Source organism: Dermacentor variabilis, chromosome 11, assembly GCF_050947875.1.
Source record: "Dermacentor variabilis isolate Ectoservices chromosome 11, ASM5094787v1, whole genome shotgun sequence".
Taxonomy (NCBI): domain Eukaryota; kingdom Metazoa; phylum Arthropoda; class Arachnida; order Ixodida; family Ixodidae; genus Dermacentor; species Dermacentor variabilis.
In genome coordinates this window covers 93,003,456-93,010,613 of record NC_134578.1, presented here as the reverse complement: position 1 = coordinate 93,010,613, position 7,158 = coordinate 93,003,456, and positions in this window count along the sequence as shown.

The following is a 7,158-nucleotide window of genomic DNA, read 5'->3' as shown; positions in this document are numbered from 1 at the left end:
ATAGAACCAGAAATGAAGAAGGTTATGCGACACATGCGAAACTAGTTCTTCAAGGAAACTATTTTTTTCCCAATACACACACACATGGCTTTCTTACGTAAACACGCTCTTGCCTTGTTATTTGTGCTGCCTCACAAATGGCATAATTATGGCCGTCTTTGTCGTTGTGAATGACACAGCGTTCTAGAAAATGAATGCACAACCGCGCGTATGGCCGTGCGAGGTACGAAAAGTATTTTTTTTTCTGTGTTAAACATTCTTAAAATTCTCACGAAAGTAATCATTGATGCACCTGTCCGTATGAACTGCATAGCAAGCAAAACGGGAAAAAATAGTCTGATGTACAAAATCAAAATGTAACAAGGAAAGTAGCCTGCTCCTTAGCAGCATCGCTGCCAGCATGAGCTCGTGATTGCTGTCCTTCGCCGAACGCTTGTGACCGTTGCCCGCTCGCCAGCGTCCGCTGATAATGAACCTCTTAGGAAGTGGTAGAGCTTGCTGGGCTTCGACCGCCATGAAACTTCTTAGTCACACTCAATCCCTCATCGTGCCTGAGAACGCTCACCCTTCTTGAAATAATCCAATGGCACCGCCATTGGCACTTGTTTGGGCCGGTGCCTTGCGTCAGCGAGATCCCCCTATCTTGTCATCCACAGATGACAAAGACGTTTAAAAGTGGATCTCCTCTTACGAGCGAATCAGTGCCCATAACCTGTGGCGTGACGTTAGCAAGTGGAGAAATGCAGCATTCAATCTCTCGGACATTGCGAAACTTTGGCTTCTAAACGATGAAACCGACCTAAGTGCGTGGTTGATCGTCGGGACGAACTTTAGCCACGTTTTCGGTCGACCCGAAGCAAGAAAGCTTCGTGCAGAACAGCATTTTCGTAAACAATTCTAAGAGATTGGAGAGAATTTCACGAGCTATATCGAGGACATTCTGGACCTCTTTAAACGTATGAACGCGTTCATGTCTGAGGAGGAGAAGATCAAACATATAATGAAAGGTATTGAGAACGACGCCTTCAAAATGTTATTATGGGAGTGTCCTCACACTGTCCTCAAAGTGATTGAATTGTGTAACCGTATCCGTGTAGAATCGTATCGAGACCACATTGACAACACATACGTTGGTGGAGAAGCCAATGAAATTGTCTCGCATTTATTAATTAGAATCGTATTCCAATATCGGGTAACCTTCCGGTTGCAGCCTTCGGAATAGGCAGTTTGAGAATATAGGTGGTTTAGCGAGACGGTTATTGCTTGAAGGCACAACAGCATTAGCGAGCTTGTGCTCATCTCATGTACAGATTCCTACATGCGTTGGCATGGGTGACAAAAGGTAGACATCAAAGCTGTCAATGAGAACACCTTAATATTTGTGTTGTAGAAATTTCGCACGCCTACAGCTAACGTTTATTTTACGATTGTTTACGTAAATGCAGAAACTGCACCTACTAGTTGTGTGACACGAGTAGTTCGGTGTCTAAGCAATTGTTTTGTGCTTTTTGCGTCAGTAAAAAGTACGTATCCAAACCAACTTATCAGTTTTCTGTTCTATGGATAGACATACCTTCTAGAATTTTAGTTGCTAAACGTTGACGCAACGTTAGTTCTATCACATATCAGACAACGACGATTTTACAGTGAGGCAGTAAAAAAAAACTTACAGGTAGTTTTACCAAGATATAGATATTATCGGTGCTCATTTCGTGGTAATAACCTCTAAGTACAAAAGATGAATCAGTGGTACAAGAGCAATCGACACTTTCTCTGCACACTCCTAGCTACAACTCCATGATTTTGAACAGCATACGGCCACTAAAACAAACAAGGACAAGAAATGTATGTTTTCTGTTGATTACCGCATTTCTAAGGGCCTCCTAGCATACTTACATCATCATGACACTAGCAATAAAGAACAGGATTAGAAGGGCCTTCGAAGCAGCCATCTCAAATATTGTGCTCTATCAGCTCTCCACAGTACTGTGAACAAGGTAGCTAAGCGTCGCCACCTTTTATACACCAACAGCCCCCACCTCTCTTATCCTTCCCCCAGAAACAAAAATATCTAGAGCAAGGTAGGGAGTGGGAGAAATTCAGGTTTCAAGAGCGCAAAGTGCATGAGAGAAAGGTTATTGATGAAGATGCGGATGATCAATGAAGTAACTCGACATTTCCCAGGCCCACTATATCTTTGTCAGTTTTGTGAACATTTGTTCGCGTTCCTTTGTAATAGAACTATCTTTCGGCGCAGGAGAAAACATGCTTGCAGGAATCATTGTTCTTGTTTTTCACTTGTGAGTGATATACCAGGAAGAACACGCCGCAGTGTACCTCTAAGAATGTCACAAACGTATTCCGCTTCAACGGGCAATGTTTTTAACGCCAGCTTGCAAGAAACACTTGAGTGTACTTGATCGATATAAATCTCTGAAAAGCTTCTACAAAACCTCTTGAGTAAAGCGTTCGCTGTGTTTTGGAAATGGAAGAATATCTGTCTTTGTCAAAGGGAGTAGCTCATAGCCAATCCTCATTTTCCAGTGATGTTTTTACCACGCATAGGAAAGGCAGGACATGTTTTTGTCAGTCCTGCCTTTGTTCTTGCCATGAATGTTTTCATTATTTCACGTTACCCTGTAAACAGCTTGAAGAAACTCATTTTACGGTTGCATCGTCAGTCCGAATTTCTTACCCCGCTTGTGCAATTAGTCATCGTAAGCTCCAATCCTTATACTGCAAGCCTATTCAGCAAGATTTGGTGCGCCCTCAGCAATCAAGTCCTTATCAGATATTTTGAATATCCCTATTTTCCAGCACTGCAAAATTGCAAAAAAAAAAAAAGCAAAATTGCACTCGGTCTCCTATCCCGCCGCACCTGCTGGGACCTGTGCATTCGCTTGATGTCCCGCTGCTGCCATTTTAGGAAGCCGCTATTTTGCTGCGGCCCAATTTGCGTTCATTAGGTGCGTGCTACTGGTTATGTTACCATTCATGGTCACCGTTCTTACCTACAGCAGACAGTCTCGTAGAAAGAAAAAAATTTCGCATAAGAAATTCATCATGCAGCAGGGCGCAACTTGGTACAACAGCCCCAGAGAGATGGCAGTTGTGATTGGTTTCTAAATTCACATGTATTATATAGTTTAAAAGTGAATCCAGCATCTCCCACTAGTAAACTCCGGAGAATGGAGAACGCAATACATACGGGAAACTTTTTTCAGCAGCGGCACGAAAAGTGCAACTCCTTTCATCGAAATAGAGAACTTCGGTAAATAGAATATGTTAGTAGCAACAGCCTGCATGCGCCCACGTTTGATTTGTCCGAAATCCTGCTCATCCAGTGGCTGTCCTCTACACTGCAAAAAGAGGTGTTAAGTTAAAGAAAATTTACAGAAATTTTTGAACCGCGAAACTAATTTTCTCTCAATGTTTTGACAGGAACCTGTTCAATGAAAACAAACTGAAATTTTCTGCTATTATTATAACGTATAAATCAAGCTAAAACTAAAATATAGGTGTTATAAAGTATTGTATTTCTATACATAATTATAAATTAAATTTTAGCGTTCTTTTCTTTCCATACACGCCATTCCCTGCTTATAGCATGCACGAAGCAATGTCGGGCATCAACGACTGCCATATGGCCCCGTTCCATAATCAAGATGGCTGCTCTTCGAGGCAACGCATGTCGGCACTACTCTGTTTCTTCTTCCGTTAATCGGAAGATTTGATTGGTTTTCTTTTCACATACAATGCAAACCGTGCAGGAATTATTTTTATCCTATATTTTCCGTATGTTTATGACATAGAACAAGACTACAATGTAGCCCGCGCGGAAATTCAGGCGGACAGGAGCAAAATTCGGCAGCTACGTGTTCCGACATATCAGCGTACATTGCACTTTGTGAGCCGCCATGGGATTTGGGCATTAAATTTGGCTGTAGTGTCTACAGCGAAGCTGTATGTGGCTAGCCGATGCGTCCGTCCCTCTTTCTGTCGGTCGCCTGTACGCCGAAAACTCAACCTGCGCAACCTCATCTGCATGCGTGAAAGAAAAAGGAGAAAGAGGCCCGGGCGTGTGCTTTGTCTACACCAAAATAGCATAAGGTCTGTTTACTCCGATCCATCATATCACGCTACCAGGCCCGAAATTTCCATTGACATGACTGGCGTAACGACATAACAAAGTTAAAATATAAATTATGGGGTTTTACGTGCCAAAACCACTTTTTGATTATGAGGCACGCCGTAGTGGAGGACTCCGGAAATTTCGACCGCCTGGGGTTCTTTAACATGTACCTAAATCTAAGTACACGGGACCCGCCGTGGTTGCTCAGTGGCTATGGTGTTGGGCTGCTGAGCACGAGGTCGCGGGATCGAATCCCGGCCACGGCGGCCGCATTTCGATGGGGGCGAAATGCGAAAACACCCGTGTGCTTAGATTTAGGTGCACGTTAAAGAACCCCAGGTGGTCAAAATTTCCGGAGTCCTCCACTACGGCGTGCCTCATAATCAGAAAGTGGTTTTTGCACGTAAAACCCCAAATATTATTATTATTTAAGTACACGGGTGTTTTCGACGTATATACGGCGCACACGAAGGGTCGCGTTTGTGTTGCATAGAGTAAATGCTCCAAATTTTAGGTAATGACGTAAATTCTGATATTTTTTTCCATTTCTGCTGTTCATCGTTACTGTAGACGAGACGTAGAATAGACTGCGCATGGGTTTTGGGATTACAAGGGGCTCACGCTGAATACAGTCTCGCCTTTCCTGACCAGCGCTCCTGCGCGGCATCTTCAGCGCTGATAGTATAAGCGGTGCGGAAACTGCTGTGAGAGCAGAGGCGTGCATATATAGAGAAAGAAAGATGTTGTGGTAGACTCTATGAGCTCCTCCATTCAAAGAGTGAAGACGTTAGCATCTTTACGCACTCTGCGGAATGTGTGTGCACTCAGCGTGGCTGCGCGTCGCCCAGACACCGTGGCGCCGGTGAGCAGGACATGCATGTCTTCTGGCCAAATGCTACATGTTTTGAGAGCACCTAGCCTGCGTTCCGTAGAAGGAAACATCGCTTTCAGTATGATGATTATATTGCAGGAAAGAGCCAGCTTCGCGTTTATCCAGAGGATATACCGTGTTCTTTGTCTGTTTTTGATTGCGATAGCAAGTATATGGGCACTCCCAGCGCATTTTTGCCGTTGCCTTCACCTTCGCCGTCGCCGCGATGTCCCTGTAAGGTCCAAGGGCGACAACGCCGTCCTAGCGCGTCGTATGCCGTATGTGCGAGTGAAAGCACGCAAGAGAAGCCGACGATCGCGGCGCAATCTGGCGCACGCGAAGAAGCAAAGCGGATAGCAAGCGTGGCGTCTGCATCGTGTAATAGTCCGGGGGGCGGTGGGGTGAAGCAGGACTAGGGCAGTGCTGTGCTCCGGCGGCAACTGCTCATATGGCGACCGTGCGCTGTCACATCATGAACACTACATCATGAACATTACATTCGGAAGTAGACTTGAGCGACAGAGTGCAATGTTCAGGTTGGCAGTTGCAACGATTCACGGAATAACTTCATAAGTATTCGATTTGAAGCATATTGAAGCATAATTTCGAAATTGAGGCGGATAAATAATGAACTCATTGCGTCACTTCAATTTATTGCGCCACTGATCTGCTTCAATTCCGAAATTTAAACGTGTGCTCTGAAGTGAAGTGTAAGATTACATTAGAAGAGTTGAGACAAGAAGAGAAGAGTCATGAGACAGTGTGCATACTCTTTTTTTATTATCACATTCTAACAGGCTGCATGCTTTAAAAATGTTTCTAGCATAGTTGCAGAGACGGTACGATAGTATTGTCATGAGTAGGTGACGCGCAAGTAAACAAAACCAGCAAAAGAACCAAGATAGCGGGAGGGCGCTAAACACGTCTGTAGCTGACCCGGGGGATCCCAACCAGGGAACTTTTTTTTGTCTTTATTGAGTATTGTTCCGCTAAAATGAAGCAATCGTCATTCTGAATGTGTCTCCTTTTGTGTGCCCAGCTGTACATAAAGAAGAAAACCGCAGACGCCTCAGCTAACCTGAGATTCGCATATCCTCTAGCTTAGTGCAGATGGGCCATAATACAATCAAGCTTACCAGTGCAATGCTTTGTGTATTGTTACGTGGTAGTGGCTGTTAACAAAGCAATGAACCTGTAAATAACGAAATTAGCGTTTTATTGGGCCAACCTGTGCCCTCATAAGTAGACTACACTTAAGGAAATACGACAGCGGCGAACATAGTCGGCGATCGTCGAAAATGTGATCATCGGGTAAAGCGCGTCAGCTTTTATCTTCACAATTTTAGATTCATGCTCTCATTGTTGTCATGCCGTCATGCCTACGGGCCACCTTGCCGGGACAGTACAACACCAATGTGCACTGGCACCACAGACGGTGTAGGTTTATGATAACCAAATCAAAGAAGTTCAAAGAATGACCCCTACAGGTTTCGAATGGACGTAACCGCTGCAAAAATTGTGTCGCTAATAGCGGAAATGCTAAGTGCGTAACCGCCGACCGCATTGGCAGATGAAAACAACGATAACCTCTTTCTCTGTCTTTCATTCCAGTGAAACACTCGGTGCTGCTTGAGTATCACACGTTTCTCTTTTCGCGAACATAACGCTATACCCAGATCTGATGATGCACGATAGTCTTTTATTTCAAGAGATTGGATTACGGGATTTTACATGTCGAAACCGCGATGTGATTATGAGGCAAGTCGTTGCAGGGGCTGGTGTATCGGGACTTTTTTTTAACGTGCGCCAACATCTAAGTACTGGGGTGCCTTTGCATTTAGCCCCCATCGAAATGCGGCTGCCGTCACAGGGATTTCATCCTGCGAGCTTGCGCATAGCAGTGCCACATCATACCTACCAAGCAACCACAGCGGTTATTCTCTGGTTTCATTACTGTCCTTTCCAATGTGTAGCAAATAACAAGTGTGATGACTCTCAGTTGACTGTACATGCACTTATGAACGCCATTAGAAGCACATAGCTAATATTGTAAATAAATATTTATCTCTATGAGACCAACATCGTGAAAACTGAATAATTCACTTTGTGTAGAAAAAATGGTTAGCATTCAGTTGAATATTTTGAGGACGCTTTC